This window comes from Magnolia sinica, chromosome 12 (assembly GCF_029962835.1).
Source record: "Magnolia sinica isolate HGM2019 chromosome 12, MsV1, whole genome shotgun sequence".
NCBI classification, from domain to species: Eukaryota; Viridiplantae; Streptophyta; class Magnoliopsida; order Magnoliales; family Magnoliaceae; genus Magnolia; species Magnolia sinica.
This window is the reverse complement of record NC_080584.1, coordinates 65,019,998-65,046,247: the sequence shown is the minus strand read 5'-3', so window position 1 is coordinate 65,046,247 and position 26,250 is coordinate 65,019,998. Positions and strand designations below refer to the sequence as shown.

General features: G+C 37.3%; 2 long non-coding RNA genes across 4 annotated transcripts; one reads left to right on the top strand and one right to left on the bottom strand.

Annotated features, from left to right (window-relative positions):
* Positions 1 to 1,700: 1,700 nt before the first annotated feature.
* On the bottom strand, positions 1,701 to 7,670 carry LOC131221536 (uncharacterized). Its single transcript, XR_009159388.1, has 3 exons — positions 7,043 to 7,670; positions 2,601 to 3,915; positions 1,701 to 2,085 (listed from the first exon to the last, which is right to left on the bottom strand). It is a non-coding gene; the product is annotated as an uncharacterized LOC131221536 (long non-coding RNA).
* A 12,626-nt stretch (positions 7,671 to 20,296) lies between these two features.
* Positions 20,297 to 21,435, top strand: LOC131221534 (uncharacterized). Of its 3 annotated transcripts, XR_009159386.1 has the most exons (5): positions 20,297 to 20,431; positions 20,548 to 20,628; positions 20,742 to 20,911; positions 21,204 to 21,246; positions 21,421 to 21,435. It is a non-coding gene; the product is annotated as an uncharacterized LOC131221534 (long non-coding RNA). The 3 variants fall into 3 exon arrangements; XR_009159384.1 differs by lacking the exon at positions 21,421 to 21,435 and having other exon boundaries at positions 20,298 to 20,431; positions 21,204 to 21,369; XR_009159385.1 differs by lacking the exons at positions 21,204 to 21,246; positions 21,421 to 21,435 and having other exon boundaries at positions 20,300 to 20,431; positions 20,742 to 21,022.
* The last annotated feature ends 4,815 nt before the right edge of the window (positions 21,436 to 26,250 follow it).

The window sequence follows — 26,250 nt, the reverse complement described above, 5'->3', positions numbered from 1 at the left end:
AAACTTTTCTATGGCCCACAGTAATGTTTATTTGTCATCCAACCTGTTGATAATATCACAAAGACATGGATGAAGTGTAAAACACAAATATCATATTGATCTAAAACTTATATGGCCCCCATGAAATCTTCGATGGTAGATGTTCAATTCACACTCTTTCTGGTGGTGCGGTCCATTTGAGCTTTGGATATGCTTCATTTTTTGGATAAAGACTTTCACTTATTCACTAAAATGTATGGACAGAGTGGATAAAATGTATGAATGATACTGGGACCCACAGAGTTTACTTAATACACTTAGCTTACTGAGTTATTCATTATGCAATCTGCTTCCTTCCAAATGATACCCCTGCCCTAGACGGATTAGTTTGGGCAGGGCTCTGTGGAGCTCACTGTGATGTAAGTGTTCTATCCATGCTGTTCATCATTTTTCTCAGTTCATTTTAAGATATGAGCAAAAAAAGAGGCAGATAAAGGCTCTGATGGACCACACCAAAGGAAGCTGCAGTGATAATGACACCTACAGTTGAAACCCCAGTGTGATATTTTTTTAGCCATCAAACCTATTCATAAGGTCATGTAGATGTGGATGAAGTGAAAACGCATATATCAGCTTCATCTGAAACTTCTCTAGCTCCCGAGAAGTTTTTAATGGTGGACGTTCAATCCCCACTTTGTGGTCCATTTAAGCTCTAGGGAATCCCAGCACTTGCTCAATCGATCTCACCCTCCTTTTAGGGATCTTGTTAGAACATAGGAAAACTTTTTCTAACCTGAAGCTTCTAGGAAGGAGCGAAGGAAGGACATGGCCCCCTGAATCGATGCACGCCCACCGTTGAGAAAAAGGAGGTATCGTCAACAAAGAGTAGGTGTGAGATAAGCGAGCAACCCTGTTTGAGGTGGAACCACTAACAAATCCCTCTCTCCATGAGTTGCTTAAATCCTCTCCTTAAAGCTTCCTCAACGATGATGAATAGACCTGGTGATAAGGGGTCGCCTTGGCGAATTCCCCTAGAAGATTTGAAGTAACATGCTGCTTCCCCATTAATCAAAATCGAAAACCAGTTGTTATTCTAGCAACCTTCCAACAAATCCATCTGCTATTAAACCCAATTTCCTGAGGATTTCTTTTAGGAAATTCCAATCAACCCGGTCATAAGCCTTCTCCATATCAATTTTTAAAATAATGTTTCCCCTCCTAATCTTTCTATTGATCTCCCTAATCATTTCTTGCACCATCATAATGTTTTCTATAATGGACCGGTCACACGTGAAAGCACCCTTCTCGGCTAATATGATTTTGGGTAGGACGCTGCTAAGTCTGGACACTCACTACACCAAAATTGCAAATTTGCGATGGACCAAAACCGTCGTAAAACTAAATAAACGACGGATTTTGTTCGTCACTTCATTCGTCGCTGTTTACGGGGTTGTTTTTTGTTTTCTGACGGATAAAATCCGTCGTTTAATCTGCGACAGATACGGTCCGTCACATTGTAGCGATGGATAACATTCGTCACAAAAAAATAAAAAATCTGTCATTAAATTCTAGAAATTAGTCATTAAAAATATTAGTGATGGATAAGGTCCATCGCTAATGAGTAGAGCGATAGACCTCAATTCCAACATTAATTTTCAATGTTCAGAAATTAGCGACGGATTTGGTCCGTCACTAAAATATCTATAAATAAATAAAAATACTGTCGAATTATTTATTTATTTTTCTGAATCTTGCACCTGATACTCATTCAAAAAATAATTCACACGATTGTTTAATAAGAATCCTATTCACAAAATTGGTAACAACTCAATTCACAGAAAGGAAATGGCCTAAGTGGGGCTAACCCAAACGACAATTCCCATAGTTTCAAGTTGGACATGAAACATGGAATTGCAAAGAGAGTTTAGTTGCCGCTATGTCTCACCTCCACTATGGCCAACACACAAATGGTTGACGGAAAATGGTACATACCTTGATCCCATCATACCAAGAATCAATCGCCCATGGTGGAGACTTTCTAATTGTTGCCCAATCAGACTTTAGCAACTCCATCGGTTTGTATGGTGCTCGTAACCATTTGAATTACTGCATGAAACATTCTTGTGTGAGAAATCATCCATGTTAAAAATCGGATCAACTGAAGTAATACTAGTTTACCTCAAAAATAGTTTTGAAATTCCAATGGGGCATTCATAACCTTTAGATTGGTGCCTGAAAATAGACAATTGAAATAAAAAACAGCAACAACTCACATTAAATGGAAAAAAAAAAAAGCCAAAGATAAGACGAGTTCAGATCAACTACCTGGATACCAGGTCCATGGGCCCCACTCATGCAAACTCAAGATCCAAGGACACAAAACATATTGTTGGGATGAAGTTTGTAGAAATCCTTGGAAAAGGGAGGAAGAAAAAAGAAAAAGTACTTGAAGGCCAAGCCAGAATACCTGAAGACTATTAAATAATGGCCACACCATGGAAGCAGAATTCATGTTTATCTCCACATGCCAATAGTTGTGTCAAAATTACAACTTGAAAATCTAAATGAGAAACATAAACATGAATAGTAAGATTTGTGGACCAGAAATAATAACAAATTACCAAGGATCGTGGTATAGATAATGCATTGCAGCCTTGTAAGCTTCCTGGAATATGAACAAATACTCATCTCTGAATAATAGATAGGCCTGTAGTCAATAAGAAAGCCCTTAAGAAAAATGAACAATGAATTTCTTGGAGTTGCATAGAGAAAAGAGAATATGTACCAGATGATAAACTATATCTCATATTATTTCTTTTATAACTCCAACAGGGAAAAGGGAAAAGGTAAAAAGATCCATCAAGGCAACATATAAGACATGGTTTTATGTTTTGATCAATATGTGAAATAACTATATTCATCAATATGGGCTTGATAGCATAAATTGGATGCAAACAAATCCAAAAATAGTGGCTCCTCACTGAGTTCTCTATATACAACAAAACTACACTATGCAATTGAAGATTATACATGCTGCAATGCCTACAATATTATGGGACTGAATTAGTCAAAAACCATATCAAGTTAACATAAAATAGAGGTTAAACCCACATGTAAATGGATTCATGACCATCAACATGCAGCTGCACATGCCAATATGGAACATGTGTATGAGACCCCAGCTTTCCGTTAGATGCACCACGCGCAAGAATCGGTCTTTTTGCTCCTCAAGTCTAGCGCAATATACAAAAGAAATGGAGGCTGATGCAACTCATCTAGAACATCCATGGGCTTGATACTTAAGTGTTCCCTCACAAAAGAAGGCTCATAGGATACTACACATTAAGAAGTAAACCAGAATTTTATTTATCTGAAAGTGCCAACTGCTGAAATTTTGGAATACCTCTCAACGAAAAAAACCCAGTAGACTAGCAAACAAATAAAATGAAATAACTGTTTTAATTGCTTCATCTCTCTAATGTTCTGTACAACAGACCCAAACAAAGGAGAATTTAAATCCAAATAAAAGAAACAAAGATCATACCTACTCTTAAGGCAGAGAAAATTCTAAGTTCATCTTGAACTCTGATTATGCATCTCAAAATTTTCATTTCTGAATAGAAGAAGACCCAAAAGAAACCGCTTCTTTGAAATTGAAAGCGTAAGAAGTACCTTTCAAATTCTTAAGTATACCTTTCTCAGAATTATACATTAAGAGAAGCAAGATCCATGGCAGCCCCCACTTGTAGTATCTTCAAGCAATTGAGACAGTCATGTGCATTGTGATCTTTCAAGATAAATATCTTTGCTTCTGAGTCTTTTACGAAAATGCAGAGGAGCATTTCTGAGGAAAACCCTATGGTGTCGTGAACTGAGCCTTGGTTTTCCTCAGAAGACCTTGTGAGCCTTGCCATAATACCTATTTATGAAAGGGACCTGCTTGCCAAAACCAGCGGAACACTAGATGTAGAAATATTAAAATTATACAACCCCAACACCCCCCCCCCCCAACCGCGCCCTCAAAAAAAAAAAAAAGGCTACAAAAGAAATTTGATTAACAAGAGTGCTATAGTGAAAAATAACGTTGCGACTTGGGTTCAGGAAAACCCCTATACAAGGTAGCCCATCAGAATAATCATTCTGATAGGCCCATGGTACAGATGCTGGAGATGAGAGACTCTATCCCCACTGCAGCTTGAGGGCCAACCTCGCAGACCTCTGTAAGTTAAATTAGTTGCAAGTCTTGAAAATTTTGCCAATGAAGCACAACATGCTCCCTTGCAGATTGAGGCAGTTCCATGAGTATCATGAGGTGTCATCTTGCCCAAGTTCTTGGTCTTAATTGAATCCTTGTTCATTTGCAAGTGTTTTGTGTCTATAAAATATCTCATTTTACACGGAAGAGAATTCAACAGCAGATAACTTGGCCCCTTTTTTTTTTGAAAGCTAACTTGGCATATAATTCATAGAGAGAGAGAGAGAGAGAGAGAGAGAGAGAGAGAGAGAGAGAGAGAGAGAGAGAGAGAGAGAGAGAGATATAGACCGGAGGTTTTGTAGGATACATGATTTGAACAACTGTATCTTGTTCTAGTTCGTCTTCCTTATAGGATGGAAAAAGTCTGCCAGAAGAGTGAAACTCAGTGTCAAAAAAAATACTCAACAGCATTTAGTAGCAGAGAGGATCATAATATAACAGATAGCTACTTCCACAACTGTTTGAACCCATTATGCCATGAGATGCAGTTCATGAAACAATCTCATGACGGTGGAGTTAACCCTTATCTATGCATCCAAAATAAGCATACAAATTTGCAATATGAAGTTGAAGAATTTTACACAAAAACCCAGATTTTCTAAATAACCAGAACTTATGCCATAAATATCAAATAGATGCAGCAATCCAGCAAAAGAAAAGGAGATGAATTAATTACAACACTAAAGGATGAAGAAGTACAGCATGAAACAAAGACACTGAAAAAAAAATAGCACCACTGCAGCAAAAAGATGTGTCAAGCACACTGATGCTTGCAAGAAAAAAAATGGTTTACCTTCCACTGATTTCTTTTTGGTACCATTTATATGCCACTTACATCGTTATTGTCTAATTATCAAGATTCCAGATAAATTTTCTGCGTATTATGCTTTTACAAACCAAAAATATGAGAATTATATTATTCAATATTAACAAAATTTTCCAGGCTTTTCTGTATCAGTGTCTCGGTTACATGCAAGTGAATAATAAATTTGCAACCACTTAAGACTTAGCTTCAGAGTAGTTTTATTATGTCAAAGACCAGATGTCAATCAAACACTAAATTTGTGTCCTATAACTCGCTAAAAATAATTTGATTTCTGTCTTAAACAGATCTAACATGCAGCAATGATAAAGACTCATCATAGTCATAGCCCTATCCCAGATATTTGGAGTTGACAACTTAGCATCATGAATCATGTGTTGTCAATCCTAGATTGACAAAACCTATACCAGCTGTCCACCTGACATCAACCCAACTCTTTTACACGGGTTTGGTAGCAGCCAGAATATTGCTTTGAATGCATAAATGTACTTAAGCCTTCGATCACAAAGATGCCAAAATGGAGTCCCCTATGCCTCCTCTAACTTGCGAAAAATAATCCAAATTTTTACTCTAAACATATCTAAATGGAATCATCTATGCTTTATTGACTGTGATTTTTTTAGTTGAAGGAAGGTGACATGGTAATAGTTTGATCAAAGCTTGGGAGATTTCCATTTGAAAAAGACTTGGCATTACAACATCCTAACAAGTTAGGGAAAATGTTATTTGCTAGAGGAAAAGCAAAATGAAATGAATGTCAAAAGCAACTAAGAGTGAGAGCACTATGAAGAGTAAGTTGTTTGTAAAAATTTCAATATGCACCAAATTGAAAAAACGACAGCCGAGCATGTAGAGCAATAAGTTATTGTGGGCAGGAGCTTCAAATCCATGAACTTTGTATAAAGCACCTTGGACGAAGATGAGTAATTGGAGTAGAAAAACAAAGATTTTGTCCATTTTCCACCGATCGATAATAATACATTTTGTTACCATTCCTCTAGAGGTACAATTCAGTTCCATCTTCAACATTGAAGATCTAACTGCTTCATACATCATATAGATGGAGGGACAAAAGAGAATGCCATTAGTGTGATTTTTTTTTTTCCTGATCATTGTCTTTCCAGATTTGAAGGTAAAACAACTACCTGGCGGTAGATGTGAGAAGGATAGATTATGCATTCGAATTCAAATTGTTCAAGTCAGTTTACTAAGTGTCTTAGTAAGATGAAAAACTTTATATTTGGCATTGTTGGTTTGATCATCCTTCTAGTTTAATTTTACTTTTTCTTCGTCTTCTTCTTCTTCTTCTTCATCTTCTTCTTTTGCCTTAGTCAATTGGGTCTAGTGCTATCAAGAATTTACAATATGAGCTACATGTAGGGCCTAGATCCCACAATTCAGTTAGATCCATAACTCAAGGGGGCCACACCAATTTGGTAACAATGGAGACAATGGGAGAGGAAACCAGATAAGGCAGAAGAAAGGTGCAGTGGGGAGATTTATTTTTTAAAGGTGCAGTGGGGAGATTTATTTTTTTAGAAAATTTTAAAAAATAAATAAATAATTCTTTAATATTTAATTTTTAAAAAGTTAGGACCAATTAATCTTACAGTTAGAAATTGTTGATTGATACTCAAGTAGGGCTTACCATACCAAAGGTTCTTGGGCTTTCAATGTTGGTTTTTTTAATAAAACACACACTAAAGAAAGAAGGTTAGTAATAGAGAATGAAGAGATTATAGAATGTGTGTGTGTGTGTGTGTGTGTGTGAGAGAGAGAGAGAGAGAGAGAGAGAGAGAGAGAGAGAGAGAGAGAGAGAGAGAGAGAGAGAGAGAGAGAGAGAGAGAGAGAGAGAGAGAGAGAGAGAGAGAGGATTAAGGAATGTAACATGAGAGAGCTACAACATTATCTTGCCCACAATCAAGACACGAGCACTTTTAACACAATAGAACAAAGAACAAGCTCACAAGTTTAATAGAACTCACATGGTAGACAATATTCTTATTTCTTGATACAGTCTATCTTCAAATGTCTTAAAGGAGCCCTGCATTTAAATAGATCCAATATCATTTTCACAAGACAGTTATATTAAAAAGGTAACGGAGAAAACATGAGCTCACAGACCAAGATTTAGAATGAAAAAAGAAACTCCAAATAGGATGGATCCAAATAGAACCTGCACAACCATTTCAACAATTCCATCCTCTAAACGATAAAACTACAGACATGCTATTGAAATTGTTTGAAACTATGAAGCCCAAAAATGCTTGACAAACTATAAAACACACAAGACCACAATAACCAAGGGTTCTCCCATTCAAATGATACCACAAAATGGAAACTATAAGCATCAAGCCCATTCGAGCAGATCAGAAACTACTACTCTACCAGGTTTCTTCCGCAATATACTGGACGGAAAGTTATCTTACACCCTTATGCTACATTGGTGGATGTAGTTGCATTTAGTTGGGAAATGCTCCACGCACATGTGGGCTTAGGAAACCTCACCCACAGCTTATGCCTTGGTTCAATAATCAGGTCAGATACAAATCAAGTAAGCCAATAGTATATGGACAGAATGGGCAGTGAGCACTTAACATACATGTATGGCACGTTTGATGAGAAGATGTTCTGAATTTTGTACAAGAGAAGCTATATAGTGGCCCTCACTGGATGAGCAAGCAAATAGAATCTAGGACCCTCTATGGACTCTTTCATCTTGCATGTGTGCCACATTGGCACATGTGGGAGGCACTTATGTGACTGTGCTAGACATGCGTGTGGGACAAAGGATAGAAAAAAGTGATAAAACAAATACAATTTCTTTTTCTTTTTTCTTTTTTGAAACGATTAATTTATTCCGAAAAGGCTAGGGGCCGAAAAAACAGAAAACATAGAAGCAAAAGAGAGAATGAAAAATTATATACAAGCAGTTCAGCCAACAGAGAGCTGAGACAATGCTAAGGAGTCAGCAACCCAATCCTTCACACGATCAGCGGCCGGCTTGCAGACCTTCGATACATTGCAGGACCTGCTACTGAAGTACTGCTAGTTCCGTTTGGACCATATTGAAAAAACAAATGCAATTTCAGCTTCCCAAAAGAAAGAAAACACATTTCCATGTCCTCAAGTAGAGGAATCAGAGATTATCATTGTAAGCCTTCTAATTTTTTTCAGGATTCAGAACTTGAATTAAAAAAAATGCATTTTCCATCTAAATAATGGTGGCACAGCAGTCATCACTCATCACTATACATGTGTGTACATCAATCCTAACCATCCAACCCCAAATTGTAGGTTACACTGTGGACGTAGCATATTATAAAATCACACACAGAGATGATTCTATCCATGCAATTAGTGGCCATCAAATAGATGGTTAATAAAACATTTGTCCAAATTCAGTGGATGATATCATATGGCCATCCACAGTGGGGTCCACAATTTGAATGTTCTGGATTGTTAAGTACATATGCGACATATACAAGGACATCTCATCACCATTAGAAGTGAAGGAATAGTGAGGGAAGATCCACTAGTTAATCTTATAGCCTAAAACATCAAGATAGTAGAGGCACATTAGTTTCAACAATCATGTACAAACACTCTATGAAAGTATTTCAGCAACAGGATCTTGGGTGGGGATAGACAGAGATACAGTGGGAAGAGAGATCGAGCAAGGAAAAGAGAGGAGGGAGAGAGATCAACAATTTGAGAGAGAGGAAGGAGAGATCTATAGGAAGGGAAAGAGGAGAGCGTATGAAAGAGGGGTTGAAACAGAGCTGGTTAGGGCCGGCGCCCTAACCAGATATCGCAGATGGGAACGGAGGACGTGGATTAGAAACAGACAGGTTGAGTAGCCAGACTCGCTACTGCAGTGATGTCACCAAGTTCTGTGGACCCCATTATGATGTATGTGTTATATCTACAACGTCCATCCATTTTTAGATATAATTTTAATACTTGAGACAAAGAATGAGGCAGATCCAAAGCTTTAGTGGACCACACCACAGAAAACAGCGGAAAAATTGATGCCCACCGTTGAAACCTTTCTAAGACCACCATGATTTTTTATTTTTTTTTGGAAATCCAACCTATTCAAAAGTTAAAAAATGCATTAAATATAGGAAAACACGAATATCAACCTATTCGAAAACTTCTGTGGCCTTTAGAAGTTTTTAACGATGGCGTCACTCTCCCCACTGTTTTCTAAGGTGGGGTCCACTGGAGATTTGGATGTGACTCATTCTTTGGATCTTACACTAAATTGATCTCTCCAGATGGATGGATGGTGTGGATACAAAAAATACATCATGGTGCAGCCCACAGAACTTGTGACGTCACTTTAGTAGCAATCTCGCTACTCAACTGTTAGTAGCCAATCCGCGTCCGGGAATGGGCTGAGTGACGTCAGCGAGTTCTGTGGGTCCCATCATGAGGTATCTGTTATATCCAAACCATCCATCGATATGGCAAGCTGGTTGTAAGGCTTGAGACAAAAAATAAGACAAATTTAACTATCAAGTGGACTACACGATCAAAAGCAGGGGGGATTGAACATCTACTATTGAAACCCTCTTGGGGATCACAGAAGTTTTGGATCAATAAGAAATTTGTTTTTCCTCTTCATCCAGGTCTTTGTGACCTTATGAACAGATTGGATGGAAAATAAACATTATGATGGGCCCTACTAATTTTTTAACGGTGAAAATCATCGCCCCTGTTGGTATTTGTGATGTGGTCCATTTAATCTTTGGATATGATTCATTTTTTGGATAATTCTCTAAAATGATCTTGAAAAATGGATGAACGGTATGGGTTGATCCCAAATTTTCGATAAATCCAAAACTCAAGTGGACCATGCCACACAAAACAATGTGGAATAATGATTTCCACCATTGATACCTTCCTTGGGCCCACAGTAATGTTTATTTGCCATCCAACTTGTTCATACTATAAAAAAGATATGAATTAATAGAAAACACAAACATCAGCTTGATCCAAAACTTCTATGGCCTCCAAGAATTTTTCAATGGTAGAGGTTCAATCACACTATTTCCTGTGGTGTGGTCCACTTGAGCTTTGGATATGCTTTCTTTTTGTTCTTTAGACCTCAAATTATCTGTTAACATGGATGAACAAAGTGGATAAAATAAATAAGTAACGGTGAACCCCATAGAGTTTACTCTGGTAATGGTAATGAGGAACTCATCTAAATGTAGGGGAGAGGAGTTTCCTGAAAACATTCATAATCATATATTGGGCCTGCATAAATGTGATTCACATATCCAACCCACTCATTATGTGTCCCACTTGGATGAGGGGTCCGACCAAGTTATAGCTGCATCCAAAACTCATGTGGGCCCCACCAAGTACTTTTATATTTTTTAGGATTGTTTTAGATGGTATGGCCCACCTGAGTTTCGTATACGGATGATTTTTAAGATATCTCATAACCTAAAGGGGACACATCAAATGCACAGTGTTGATGTTCGACACACATCATGATGGGGCCCACAAAACTTACTATCATCAATTCTTAGGTTCTCATGAGGTCAATAAGTTGGGTCACAATTTTGACAAGAATATTTGGCCCATTTTATATGTCTGGTCCATTCACTCTATTTCACGGATCAATACCCTCAATATGACTAGTTACTCGCCCCGATTTGGCTAGCTACATATGAGAAAGATATTAGGCATACAACATTGATCAACAATTTGAGTTTGATTTAAACATCTGAAGTTATTTACTCTTCAATCTGGTCTAATTCGATTATCTAAAAACAATTAAATGTTCAATTAGTGGATGTGCCTAATAATTTATTAAACAATATTTTTTTCACAAATAAATTTCAATTTCCATTTTAAAATAACATTTTTTCAAAATGTATATTTTTTTACTCTTAATTTTTCTTTGAAAATTTTTAACAAAATATCATTTTTATTATAAAATATTTCAAAAAAATTACAAATTCTGAATTTTTATTTTCAAAATCTCTAAAATTTTCGCAAATTTTAATTTTTTTTCCCAAATATTCCAAAATGCTATTTTTATTTTTTATTTTTTGTTCAAAAGCATCATTTTGTTTCCAACTTTTCAATTTTCTTTTTTAAAATGATATTTTTTTTCCCAAAATCTTAGCGTTTTTTATAAATAGCTTTTTCTTTTAATTTCAAAATTTTGAACATTTTCAATTGTTTTTCAAAATCGCAAATTTTCTCAACTTCTTTATTCTTCATTTCAAAATGTTTGTTTTTTGATAAAGTATCGATTTTTTTTTTTTTAACATCATTTTATTTTAAAATTTTCAATTCTTTCTAACTTCATTTTTCTAAAGCATTTTTTTTTTTAACTTGTTAATTTTTATCGAACTTGTCAATTTTATTTTATTTTTCAAAATACAAACTCTCATTTTCTTTTTCAAAATATTTTCATTTTTCAACATTGTGAAAAACTTCGCATTTTTAAAAATATTTTTAATTTTCATTTTCAGGATATTATTTTTTTCTCAAAATCAAATTCTTTTTTTTTTTTTTTTTTACAAATTTATCAACTTTATTCAATATTCTTTTTTTTCCCCCCCACAAAATAGATTTTTATTAAATCATGATTTTTATTTTTTCAAAATCTCATTTTTTGTCAAACATTGTTAAATATTTTAAACTTTTCAATATACCTTTTTCTTGTCATATTACAAATCACTTAAATATTAGTTTTAAATTTAAAGAAAATGATAATTTCCACTCATTTGATATAAAAATAAAATAATTTTTTTTTTTTAAAATTCATTCAATTGTTAAAAAATAATCTTATATACAAATATGTGCAATTAACCACTGAAATTCTATTAAAAAATAATTATTATACTACAAAAAAACATAAATTTCCACCATATTCTAAAAAAAAAATGTAAAAAATTAATGTCTAGGGTAAAAGCCCTTTTATGACAGACTGCAATTCGTCACAAAAGCAACTGAAAACCGTCACCAACTGGTATTTTGGGCAGGAATTTGAAACTTCTTATTGTAGTAAAATCAAAATTTGCAACGGATTTAGTCCGTCACTCATTTACGACGGACCAAAAACCGTTGTAAATCTGTCGTAAATTAAATTTTAGCGACGGAGTTCAGTCCATCGCGAAATTCTGCAACGTTTGAACTAGGGATTTTCGAGAAAGGGGGGATCAGTGACGGACATTTTCCGTTACCGACGGATTAAATCCGTCGTTAAACCTAGCAATTTTTGGGAAGGACAGACCGTCGCAAAAATGCGTCGCAAATCGGCAAATTTGGCGTTGTGACTAGGATCTTCGAGAAGATCTTGTAAGCATAGTTGCAAAGACTGATTGGTCCGAAGTCGGCGAAGGAGGACGCTGCTGTTAATTTTGAGATTAGACAAATTAGGAATGAAGTGAAAGACTTTAGAAGGGCAGCACCTTGGAAAAAGGATATCACAGCCATGTGAATATCGTGCCCAATAATCTGTCAGCAAGAAGCAAAGAAACCCCCCAAGAAGCCGTCTGGGCCCGGAGCCCCATCTTTAGGAATTGTGCAGATGGCTTGGTGGACCTCCTGCAGAGAGAGGGGCTCGCAGGGCCTCATTATCGAAACTAGACATGAACTGAGGAATGGGATCCAGCATGTCAGAATTAGCAGTGGAGTTTTCTACCCTGAACATTTTGTTAAAAAAGGAATCTGCTTCCTCTTTAATGGCTTGGACGTCGGTAATTTCCTTGCCATCAGCTGTTGTAATCGTTGTGATCTTTGCTCTCCTGATTCCTCTTGAGCTGAGGCATGAAAATATCTTGTGTTTCTGTCACCTTCATTGAGCCAATAGTTTCTAGCCTTTTGCTTTCAGAAGACCTCTTCCATTAGCTCCACTGAAGCCAGTTTATTCCTAGTAGTCGATAATTCATTGGGGAGGTCTGGGTCTTGAGAATCTTGCATCCTGCGCTCCAACCTCTCTACCGACTTTTCTGCTAAGCTGACATGATGAAATACATTACCAAAAACATGTAGATTCTAGAGTTTTAAGGCCCTTTTAACGCTCCTCAGTTTCAGCTAGAAGTTCAGCATAGGCTGAGAGGAAAGCTAGCCCTCCCAGGCCACCTTAACCACCTGTTGGAAGGATTCGTGGAAGGTGCACATTCTTTGGAATCTTAATGGTGATGCCGCTTTAGGTGCATTCGAGGGAAATACTAGTAAGAGGGGAGAGTGATCAGACCTCACTCTAGGAAGATGCTCCACTCTGAATCGCCTAAATTTGTTGGCCCAATCTCCATTGATTAACACCCCATCCAATCTTGCCCATGATCGAGCATTGCCTGACTGGTTATTACTCCAGGTAAACTTGTTGCCCGAGAAACCCGCATCAAGCAGCCCCACATTGTCCACCGCATCAGCGAATTCTATGGAACCCAGGTCAGTACCTCTTCTTCTACTTAGTCTCTTCGATGCTTCAATTCGTCGCAAATTGCCCATGGGCATTGAACAGATCTGTTAATGACAACCAAATCTTCCCACAGTAGCCGCCTTGTCACTCTCTCGTAGCTCGCATATACGATGGACACAATAATTGACAACGAGTTGGCTTGTAAGGAAATATTTAACAAAATCATTTGGTTAGAGGAAGAGATAACCAAGACTCGGATCAAGTTTTTGAAGAGGATCCATATTTTTCCTCCATCTCCCACATTAGACAAGGAGTGGAACCCAAGTTTAAGGCCAATGCCTACCCGGTGATCCTCCTTGGCCATTGGTTCAAGAATAGCTAGCAGCTAGGGATCGTGTTTATTGATGAGCCTTACTGTTGTCCTGATTGTGGGTGCATTACCCAACCCATGGGCATTCCAAACAAGTATCTTATCCATCCGTTACACGCCTCAAGTTCATAGCCCTCCTCTTTAGCCTTCTTAGTCTGCTGTACCATTCTCCGTCTAGTCTTTTCTAGCCCTGTCCTCCTGGTTCTCTTGATTTTTGGTCTTTGGACACTGTTTAAGCTCGGTTGGAGCAGTTGGTCTAGGATGGAAATATCCACTCACTACTAGTAAACTGGGAAAAGTCTACGGATAAAAGCCGTAGCTAAATGCCTATGGCTATGGTTAAAGTTCGTAGCATGATCGTAGCCATTAGTACCGTAGCCATTAGTCTAAAAGCTATGGCTATGGATGTAATCCGTAGCCACAGAAACAATGGGTACGGATTAAATCCATAGTCGTAGCTTCCGTAGCTCTAAGGTATTTACATCTACGGATTATATCTGTAGCTAAAAGTAGAGCGAGAACTGTAGCAATAGGCTGAAATCACCAACAGCTACGGTTTCCAGATAAAGGGTTACGGTTAATAGCCGTAGTATTGAAACAATAGGTACAGATTAAATCCGTAGAAATACTTTCCATAGCTTAAATTATATACAGCTACGGATTATATATGTAGCTAAAAGTAGAGTGAGAACCGCAACAATAGGCTAAAATTAGCAAGAGCTACGGTTTTCAAATAAAAGGCTACGGTTAATAGCCATAGCTAATGCATATTTAAAAAAAAAAAAATTTAATAATAATGGCATCTCTTACCATTGTAGTACATGCCCTAATAACTCATATAAGCACAATCATTCATTCATTCAATTAAACACAATCGTTCATTCATTCAATCATATACAATCATTCATTTCCATTCACAAAAGTACAATGGCAGCATAATAGTTATATGTCTATTTAAAGTTCTCATTAACAGCAAGATCTAAAGCCTTCTCGCAGCCAAATAGCTTCTCAACAATCGCAAGTGAAAACTCCATGGATGTGCCTCTACTAGTTATCAATTTGCCATCAACTAACCCCCTATTCTCAGCTTCGCTTTGATCCGAAAGCTTACTGCACATGGTTGAAAATCAATTTCATCATACGAAATGGAAGAAATTGCATGTTATGACATTATACATTAGAGGTTGAAAATATGTTTGTGTGTGTTTTGAAGATTGAGCTGAAAATGCAATGGACCCACTTGAACAATGGACACTCTGAGGATTTTGCCTCTGTGGCCAACCCTAACAGATGTGATCCCCATGACAGCCAAGCCAGTGAGGAACCTCGCAACCATTCCGTATGCGGCGAGTTTAGTCCCACAAGCTATGATTCTTGCTGTAAGGCCATGAGCAGTCCTGAAAATTCAAAAAATTCAAAGGCAGTTCAAGTCAATTCAAAACACTTGAAAAACAAGGACTAAGAATCATGATGAGCATATCAATGATCTTACCGAGACTGAACATGGCCATCCCAAGACCTGCATTCGACAAGATCGTGATAGAATTTTCCATGATTTGAGGCTTCTTAACATCCCATTTACAGTAAGAAAGATGTTAGAAAAAAATTAGATTCAAGAGATAGAGATTGAAAGAAATTTGAAATTCAAGACCTGCGAAAATCACCTGCAAGATACAAGAGCCCAGCTCAAACCCAACAAGCTTGCATATGAATTCGGGTTCTTGACAAGCTTATACCAGACCATATTCAGCATTTGCCCCATCATCTTCGACGAAACCGAGATGGATTCTCCTTTGGCTTCCGGCCTTTTATTTTCTCATTGCTTTCTGCATTTTTTGCAGCAGTATCTTCTTCTCTGCTACATACTTGCATTGACTGCTTACAAAATCCTGTAATTCCAAACATCCATTTTAAAATTCATGGGAAGAGAGTGAAAGAATGCATCCCAACTCAAATCACTCTCCACAAAAACCTATAATTCCAGACACCTATGTCCAAATTCATTAAGAAAGAGCAAAAGAACAGATCGAAATTTAAATCCCCCTTTAGAAGAACCTGTAATTCCAAGCTTCCATCTTTGTTTTCATGAAAAAGAGTAAAAGAACATATTGAAACTAAACTTTATTTCTATAAAAGAACGCAATCCTAAATGCCCATTTTCAAATTCACATGGAAAGAGCAATACATCTAAAATTCAAATCTCTATTGGAAAAAAAGAAAACTATAATTCTAAATACCCACTTCTAGTTCATGAAGAAAGACCAAAGATCACATCAAAATCCATCGCTCTCCCCAAGGACCTGAAATTCCAAACTTCCAACCTCAAATTCAAGAAAAAAGAGTAAAAGAACAAAGCTAAATTCAAATCTCTCTCTGAAAATCTACAAAACCCTTCACCAATTGTTCTATACAACAACAACTATTCAACTAAACCCTTCATACCCCAACAACTGTTCCACACACTTCAAAAATCTGCTACCATTATTCTATTCAGCAACAACATTAAGATATATTTAAATAACAATTGTCAGTATGGAACAGCAACTTCCATTGTTCCATTGTTCCTTAGAAAATCTACAAAAGGATTTTCAATGGTATTTAATGTATAGAAAATCTGCTACCATTGTTGTGTGAAAAGCAACCCTGTCTTTGCACTTCCTTTATATGCAACGCAACCCAACCTAACCAAAATTCAGGTTGATAGTGAAACCATTTCAGGTTTTTTAAAAATAAAAATAAAAAAAGAAAATAAAAAAGAAGAAGAAGATTCATATCGAGTTCTGTTCCAAGCAAGGTTCGCCAAATTCAGGTTGATAGTGAAAGCATGTGATCCTCCATTGATGACGTTAAATGTAGGCACAGGTAGAACTAGAATTTTATTCCCAGCAAGGTTAGCAATGTGCTGCATGACAAAGAGTGCGACTTTACAAACATATTTAGCATTGAGTGAAGGGCCAGTGAATAATCTTACATTTTGAACTATGTTTGGATAGAGATGCTAAAAAATATTATTTTCTGTTGATCTGAAGAGGCCAGTGAATAATCAGATACATTTTTGCAGCATCACATGTAAAATTAACACAAAAATAATACAACAAACATCAATAATTGAGGAACAACCATGATACCTTCTGCTTGCACCAGCCCCACTCATTAACTGTTCCATTAAGTTGTTGTACAATGAAGTTATCAATGCCAGTTTGCTCTGTTAGGTCCTGCAATGATAACATAAGATTTGTTAGGAATCCCATGAGACCAAGAGAAATATTTTGCATTCATTAACAATCACCAATCACATCCATGGGATGCAACATCTGAGCTTCGCCAATACATACCATAATAGCTAGGGTTGTCAACAAAGAAGACATGGATTGGTTTAGGCTCCATTGGCAAATGAAAAGCTTATACTTTTGAAGGAAATTGCTAATGAGTACAACCTGGAATGGAACTCTTCAAGTACTGAAGAAGAATTCTGTTAAAAGCATAAAGATTTGCTGGTTTTCCCATTTGATGATTGATAGGGTTACGTATCAGTGTCCATTTGTGTGTGTGGGGTAGGCTGCATCTTAAAAGTGCTTAGCTGGCACTCCACTCAATACTCACAGATCCCACCTGCGATTTGTAAGGCATTGTTTGGAAAATGCAGAAGGTGCATTTTGCATTGGTTTCACATTGGATGGAAAGTGAGATCATAAGAAACAAGTACGATGGCCATTCTATCACCAATGGAAATTTAGTACACCCAAAAGCAAGGTTGCTTGATGGCTAAAATTGCATTCTAAACTTTTCATCTTATGTGGCTATTGATTTTCTCAACAGATCTATTTGATTCCCAAACAGCTCTAAACATGCACCACTACAAGCCATGCCTGCTAACCTGCCATCATTGTAGGACATCTTAGCCATGCATCATGTGGACCTGTGCAGATGACCGTGTCTGAAAAGCAGGCCTTTCAACTCATCGGGTGAGCCACACATATGAAACCAATAAGGCAATGAGACTGTTTGAGAGATTGCCACTGGTCCACATTCAGCATGCACATATGGCATGCCTGGTGGGAGGACCAGCCTGAAATTTGGGTTAGGTAATTGTCACAGCGGGGCCCTCCTGATGCACAACTTTGATTCTTCACACAAAGCATGTATATGTTTGTGTGGGTTTAGTAAACTTCCATCAAATAACTTCAAAAATCAATTGCATAAGATGACTGATAATTAAAACTACTAAAGAGGATTCCCATTACAATGAAGAAGATGTCAAAACTCTTTGCCTGGTGGGTGTTTGCTACATGCATAAGAAGTGAGCACTACCAAAAAAATGACCAAAGGCTACGGACTATGCTAGTTTTTAGCTACGGATATAGACCATAGCTATATTGCTACAGCTTAAAACCATAGCTAATACCCAAACCGTAGCTAAAAGCTACATCCTCCACATGCTCATAAAACCTTTGATAGCCCTACAAGGGACTCTACGAGGCCCATTAAATGTGTGTACTCCATCTAAAATGTCTATCCAGTTTTAAAGAGCATGTTAGGGCAAGTGCCTAAAAAAGGAAGTAGATCGAAATCTCAAGTGGACCACCTAGTAGGAAACAATGGAGATTAACACATACCATTGATCGATGGTGTGGTTCAATTAGATCTTCGATTTGCCTAGATGTTGGAGTAATTTCCTATAAAAAAATTACAAAATTAATGGACGGAGTGGATATATGGATTGAATCATGATGGACCCCACAAAGCCCTTGACAAGGTCATCCGTCTAGAACCTATCAAATGTACGTACGTGGAGGGCCAGTTACAGACGGTACAATGGCTATGGTCAACTAGGGTTTTAGCTACGGTTTTAAACCATAGCAGGACTGTAGCAGGTGAAAATGTGGAAAACCATGGGACCTTTTTCTTTTCCCCCTCTCACGAGATGTTTCATTTCCCACCTTCATCCCTTTCTCTCTCATGAAACCTTCATACACCTAGAAAAAATCCCAGTCTCTCACGTCCATCCCTTTCTCTCTCTCAATCTCCCGCACCCCTTCTCTCTCTCTCTCTCCGGATCTCTCGCGCCCCTTTTCTCTCTCTTGATCGATCTCCCCTCTCACAAACTCCTCTTCTCTCCCTAACCATCCCCTCTCACTCGATCTCACAAAGAGTTGCCTCTCTCACTCCATAATCCACACCATTTTAGGTATGCAAGACCGATTTTCTTTTGTTCTCTTTTGATTATTCATATTTCTGTCTTCTTCTTCTTCTTCTTCTTTCTTTCTTTTTTTTTTTTTTTTTTTTTTTTTTTTTTTTTGCGGAATTGGATTGGGGGTTTCTCATGTAATGTGGTGTCCAATGAATCAATGAGCTTAATTTCATTAACAAAAAATAGTCAAGCATCTAATGGATAGGCTTATTCTGTGCAACAATGCCGGTTAGGACCATTGATTAGTGGATCATCGCTATTGAATGGCCAAGTCCCACCAATCAAACATATTAGAGACATTGCTCCGAGCTATTGGTGTCTCAGAACTAATGGTGGACCTAGAATGTTTGATTTTCTATATTTAGTGGAGAAATATTATGTATTTGGGTTATTTTTTACTCTGTTTTTTAGCTATTGCTATTAAACTGCTCTAGGTGAATAAGGACCATTGCAAATTTTCATTTTTTTTTGTATGTCATCATCTAACCATGATCAGATGATGAGAGAGTCTTCCAGCTTTTTTTTTTTTTTTGGTGGTGAAAGATGAAAAGAACGATAGGACTGAAAGATGAAAAGAAATGGTGTTTGATTAGGGGAACTACTAGATTGTATGGGTGAACATAATGGTGTTCAAGTGTCTCGATCAGTGTTGCAAATGCATAAAACCTTTCTTCCTTGAGACCATGATTTCAACCATGTGAAAACAGAAATCTGTGTTGGGGTTGGCATTGAAACCACCATCTTTCTCACTTTATAGGTATGTTTGTGTGACACAGTACTTAATGGTCTGACTCAATTACTTCGGGCCACTATTTTGTATAGATTTTTTTTGAAAGATCATTGTTTTGTATAGACAGGTTGCTCCTTTTAGCAATATAGACTTTTCATCAAGTTGGCCTTAGAGAAACTCTCCATTGGACAATGCTGGGCCTCTGGTAGATGGCCTCTAAATGAAAAAATGAAAATATATCCCGTAGTTTGAATGCGATGGGGAAAAGGCCAATTTATTGAATGGATTGAATGCAATGGGGAAAAGTCTGTCAAATGGATAATTGTGATTGTCTGGTGAAGGAGATTTTCCTCTCATCACACATCCAGTAAAGCCTAATAGATGAATGGTTTGAATTGCTGAAAGATGGCCCCACCTGCACATAGTGCTGGTCCAGCTGGAAGCGCCAGTAACCCAGGGCTAGAATTGTGTATTTCCTTTGCTCGAATCGGCATTTCGAGCCTGTTTCTAGTGCTTGTATTTAGAAATTAGCATTTCACTCTTGAAATGTGTTGTTCCGGTATTGATGGTGAGCTTATTGATGCTTTTGTTATCTTTGCAGGACCCAACCAAGCAAACTGGCATTGATAAGTTCATGATACAATAACTTGATGGAACAGTTAATGAGTGGGGCTGGTGCAAGCAGAAGGTATCATGGTTGTTCCTCAATTATTGATGTTTGTTGTATTAGTTTTGTGTTAATTTTGCATGTGATGCTGCAAAAATGTATCTGATATGATCTTGTTGTTGTGTTAATATGGTCAGCTTGGTGCTAATGCTATATTGGCAGTATCACTTGCTGTCTGTAAAGCAGGTGCTAGCGTGAAATGGATCCCTCTTTACCAGGTATAGGAACTGATTATCTTCTCTCCATTTGGTAGGTGCTCACTGACAGCACTATGTGGTAGGGTGTTGCTTGTTTTATGCATCAGGATTCATCATTCCTATCTCTGTGGCAGATAGATGTGGAGAGTACAGTGGGGGGAGAAGCTTTTTCTCAGATAGCGCCAACAATTCCTACTGTCGCTGATGTATTTACCAGTACTCATCTATTTGATGTACTTACAGATTCAACTAGAGGTCGGCTTTCTTTCTCTGTATATGAGAAGTACCTTGTTGGATTAGAAAGGTTAGCATTCTTCAGTTGATAAGTTGTACTTGCTCATATCATGGTAGTAAAAAAGGGTACATAGTGGCTGTAATGGTTGTTATGTAATGGTAATGGTGAGATCCCTTATGCGTTATGGGTTTGTAATGTCCATTCTTAAAAAATGGCCCATAATAGGCCTGTAAGTTGTAACAGCCATAACAGTCGTACGGGCCCATTACAGGCCAATATGAGCCTATAATGGTCCCATATTAGGCTGATACATTTTCTTTTAAAAAAATTGACTGTAATGGGGCTGTAATGGCTATTTCAGGGGTTGATAAGGAGGTTTCTGTCTATATTTCTCACCTTCATAGGTATTCTAAATGGCTCAATTGTCCCCTGATTTAAATGGGTTGTTGCATGGCCTATGCATCTTAATGTATCTGTCTTGTATATGTTTAGTAAGCACCCTGTAGTGGGCTATTCTACAAACTACCTCTATTCTAACTTTTTTTCTTTTCTTTTTTTTTTTTTGTGAAAGATAATAGGCTGACTAGTCTTTTTGAGCCTAGAGGATCGAATGGGTGTTCGTAGATAAGGGCAGACATGATGTATTTGCATGTATTGATTCAAAGTTAGTTATACCACTAATCAAGTTGGGTTGTCAGTGATATCGATCAAATGAGGCTCCTTAATTCAAACAGATGGTTAAGAGGAGAAGAAAAAAGAAAAAGATAAGAAAACCTGTCCTGCATTTTGTTTTTTCAAAACACCCTGGACAGGGAAGGAACATTTAGCACATCTGGCCAATGTGTGCAATGGCACGTTGGCACATGTTGGCCAAATGTGAATCACTGGGGTCACATGTGCACATTGACACATGTGGGATGGTTGAAAGTTGAATGTGGCACATGTAAGTGGTTGAAGGTTGACAGTGGCACCTGTGGCACATTGTCACATCTATTGTGGTACATGTGGCAGATATGATCCATGCGTGCAAAAAAACATATGCCTGGATTTACTGTAATGAATCGCTGCCCAAGATTTGTTATCCTACCTTTCTTTAAAGGACAGACTATCCTCATATTTTGGTATAGTCTATCCTCAATTTGCCTGGCAACTGCACAGAAATGGTGTTGACAAACTAGGGATAGAGCTAGTTATGCCGTATAAGCTACACAGGATTGAATTTCTGCTGCTTCCAACCAAACCTTGGCGAATCCTTGTATTGGTCTTGGTGGAATGTGTTTTGCACACTATGAAGCAAAATTTTCTATTCACACACTGTGAAGGAAATTTCTTGGAAGTTTAATAAACTTGCAAAAATAGGAGCAGGTGGTATATTTTAATAGCTTGGTACCATTACCCATTCGTGCCTATCTCCTCTGCTTTCCTGTTTTAATGACTTCTTGCTTCTTTCATTTGATAAAAGGAGGAGCCAAGCTCCATATAGCTAGTTCAAACCTCTGATGTTAATAATGTTATGATTTTATAGATAGAGGCTATTTTTTTGTTGTCATTCTGCATGAGAATACCAAGAAGGCTAGAGGTGTTGAATAGGACCTGGTCTAATCTTGATGTAGTTCACTTCTACTTTGTGTCTTAGCAAGGGATCTCATTCATAAAACATCTATAATCAATTTTTTATCTTTTCTTGCCACTCTATGGGTCAGTTTGGCTTGAGCGTAATAGCCCAACAGGAGATCCTTACAGGATGAATCCTTTCTCCAGAAGAGGTCTTTTAGAAGGCCAAATGGCTTGTGGTTGATTGGGCCATGGCTTCTTGTCTCTTTGCAATGGCTTGGTTGAATTCTTCCATTGTTTGTGGAGGCCTTTTTCTTCTTTGTTTTAATTGGATGATTTCTTATCACTGTTATATATATATATAAAATACTTAATAACTGGTAAATAAAGTATCTGCTTGTTTGAAGTTGTTCGCCATTTCGTCACCTCATGCACACTTCATCATTTGTCATTTGATTGGCTCATATTCATTGTACCTTTCAAACTCGAGTTCCTCCTTTCAGAGTTCCTTGAGTTTGAAGAGGAATGTTAGAGGATATCAGATAAATTAGGATGCTACCTCTTTTATTAATACTATGTATCTGTTAGGATTTTCCTAAATCTCCCTTCTATATATTTATCTGATTGTTAATGAAATCAACACGATTACAGCTTTCCACAATATAACATTTCTGGGTTTAACAGAGATGAACTTGTTTTTTAGCAGAAAAATTTCTAGTTATGTTTGGTTAAAAGGATTTTTACCAAAAAATTCCTCAAGAAATCTGATTACCAGCCTGTTGACTCATACCAAAATGTGCTTTTTGGTGAGTGAAATGACTAAGATTCCCTTTGTTTGTCTTTTAAAAAAAAAAAAATCTAAAAGGAGTGGTAGAGTCGAGCATTGTGGGGTTCAAGTGGTGTGTTTATGACATCCAACCCGTCCAACAGGAGCATTCTGCCATCATGATCATATGAACTAAATGTGAGTCTTTGATCCAATCATTAGGTTGGCTACACATGATTTTAGAGGTTTTTTCTGTGGTGTAGCCCAACTAATGATTAGATCAGCCTGCTTTTTTATTTGTATAATCATCATGGTGGGATAGCATCATGTGGGCTGCAGAATGCTCAAACCCATTCACTCACCAATGAGCGCATTTTGGTACTTTAAATAAGGCAAGGCATTATTTGATAATAACAGAGTTCTTGAGAATTATGTGGTGAAAACACCCTGGTTTTAGAAAAAAGCTTAAACTAACAATCCACACCAATTCTGCATTGGTTAAAGGCTTTTGCTTCCTTAATGAAGGTTGTGAGTTTGAAATTCTTTGGCTTTCTTAACTTTAATTAAAAAAGAAACAGACCAGTGACTCAGTTTTCATGTGAATTCAGTACCGAGTCACAATCATAAGCTGAGCTTTTTAGAGGGGTTTTCACATCTACTTTTTTCAGCTCCAATTTTACCTAGTGGGAATGAGATGGAGTCTCTGAAAGTGTATCCAAATGCATAAAACGAACTGGGTTTGGCTCAAAATGCCATTTAGATGTCGAAAGGCCCTTTTGAGGGTGCATCCAAACAACCCCAAACATGTTTTGAGTTAAGTCATTGAGTTTTAAAACTATAATATTAATAAGCATAGATTCATATACAATCATAGTTTTATTAGGATGTATCCAATTTAGAAATGATTGAGAAATGCTCTATTGCTCTCATACCCCTATACGTTATAGTGTTCCAAGTTGCATTAAGACACTTTGACATTCCAATCCATTATCTAGACTGTTCATTAGATTCAACATTCAACCTCATGCTACAATGAAAAAATCACATTGACTTAACAATCTTAACCTAATTAGGATACGATTCCACCATTCCTGATGCTCCAAATGCAGAATCACATCTCTTAACTACGACATTAGCTGAGAAAGTTAGTAACCATGTTGATCAGTATTTAGAAGCCATGGATAAGGTGATTTGAATCATTTGATGTATCCTTGGTGTTTTTTATTGCTCTTTTGAAACTGGACATGCAACTCGTATCTTTCTCTTTTAAAACTGGATGTGCAACTTATAACATGCACTAGCTTGGTTTTGGGAATCTTTCTCTCAATGCTATTATTCAAATCACAAATGTTTGGCTTGTCATTTGTTTTAGGTTAAACTGAAGCAAGGTCTTAGAACTACAATGAGCATTTCTGGTGTGGGAAATGCTTATCTACAAGTAAGCTTGTAAAATTGCCCCCTTTGCCTGTGATTTATCTCTCTGCTGAACTGTAACTGCACTACTTTTAATATGTAATACAGGACAGCTAATTCTGGAAGCTTTACAAGGAAGACCCAGCTTCCTGTTCCATTGTAATGAAGACTTCAGTTGGGCTTGTTTATCTGCTTGCCTCTTTGCTAGAGCCTTTTATGCCATCTTTCTCTATTGCGGTAATACATCCAGGCTTTGTTAGAAGAAAATGCTCTTGTAGCCATATTTTTTGCACTGTTCATGCCTGTTTTACTTTCTGGTACTTTAAATAGTTTCAATTTCATTTGGTATTTTGAAGCATTTCTTGTTTGTGGATGCCATTTAGGTACTGAAGCAGCTTAAATTGTCTCCTGAAACACAACTCTCAATTTGTGATGAAAAAGGAGATATCCAAAATTTCAATTCTTCCACAATTTGGGAATTTAATGAATCTCGAAAATATTAATCTTTCCAATAACAGTCTAACAGGTTCTATCCCTTCCACTTTAAGGAACTTGACAAAGCTGACAGTCCTCTCCCTCTTTCAAAATCAATTTTTTGGTTCTATTCCTCCAGAACTTGGGAATTTAATGAATCTCAACAAACATATACATGCTTTGTGTGAAGAATCAAAGTTATGCATCAGGAGGGACTTGCTATGACAATTACCTGACCCAAATTTCAGGCTGGTCCACCCACCAGGCACGCCATATGTGCATGCTGAATGTGGACCAGTAGCAATCTCTCAAACAGTCTCATTGCCTTATTGGTTTCATATGTGTGGCTCACCTGATGAGTTGAGAGGACTGCCTTTCAGACAAGGTCATCTACACAGTTCCACATGATGCATGGCTAAGATGTCCCACAACGATGGCAGGTTAGCAGGCATGGCTTGTAGTGGTGCATGTTTAGAGCTGTTTGGGAATCAGATAGATTTGTTTAGAAAATCAATAGCCACATAAGATGAAAAGTTTAGAATGCAATTTTAGCCATTAAGCAACCTTGCTTTTGGGTGTACTAAATTTCCATTGGTGATAGAATGGCCATCGTACTTGTTTCTTATGAGCTCACTTTCCATCTAATGTGCAACCAATGCAAAATGCACCTTCTGGATTTTTCAGACAACGCCTTTCAAATCACAGGTGGGATTTGTGAGTATTGAGTGGAGTGCCAGCTGAGCACTTTCAAGATGCAGCTTAACCCACACACACAAGATGCTGCCCAACAAATCTTCATACTTTTTACTAAATTCTTCTTTAGTGCTTGAAGAGTCCCATTCTAGGTTGTACTCATTAGCAATTTCCTTCAAAGGTCTAAGCTTCTCATTTCCCAGTAGTTACACAGTAGTGCTTGATTCAACAGTAGTGCTTGTTTCACGGTAATTACACAGTAGTGCTTGATTCAACATATTTGGGCTGCCACTTATGGGCTAGTGAATTGGAATTTTTATTTCATCATTTCAATTTTTTTCTTTTTAACCATTCTAATATCATGGCTCATAGATCTCTCTTAAGCACAACCTTTCATCTTTTGACTTCCATGTTGGTTTAGCTATGCTTTTTTATGTCTTGAGAACTTATGGAATATTTTCATTGATGGAAATGAAGTTCCTGTTAGAAGCTGTATTTTCATTGATGT